Raw genomic sequence first — 232 nt, 5'->3', positions numbered from 1 at the left:
CTTTGGAGAATATTAAGAATTCGTTACGAAGTATACCAGTTATTGTCAGCGAGAGGACATAAAGATCTGACACACTATTTTTGACCATAAGTGTTGAAAATTATAACTTGTATAATATATTGTTCTACTGGAAGATACCAACACAGGCTATGACGTAATTATGCCGACGCGCGAATACCCGTATGTACGCATTTCCTTGCTACTATTATTACGTACATGTGAACTATTTGAA

The sequence above is a fragment of the Penaeus monodon genome, chromosome 15 (assembly GCF_015228065.2).
Source record: "Penaeus monodon isolate SGIC_2016 chromosome 15, NSTDA_Pmon_1, whole genome shotgun sequence".
Lineage (NCBI taxonomy): Eukaryota > Metazoa > Arthropoda > Malacostraca > Decapoda > Penaeidae > Penaeus > Penaeus monodon.
Note: the sequence above shows the minus strand (reverse complement) of the source record.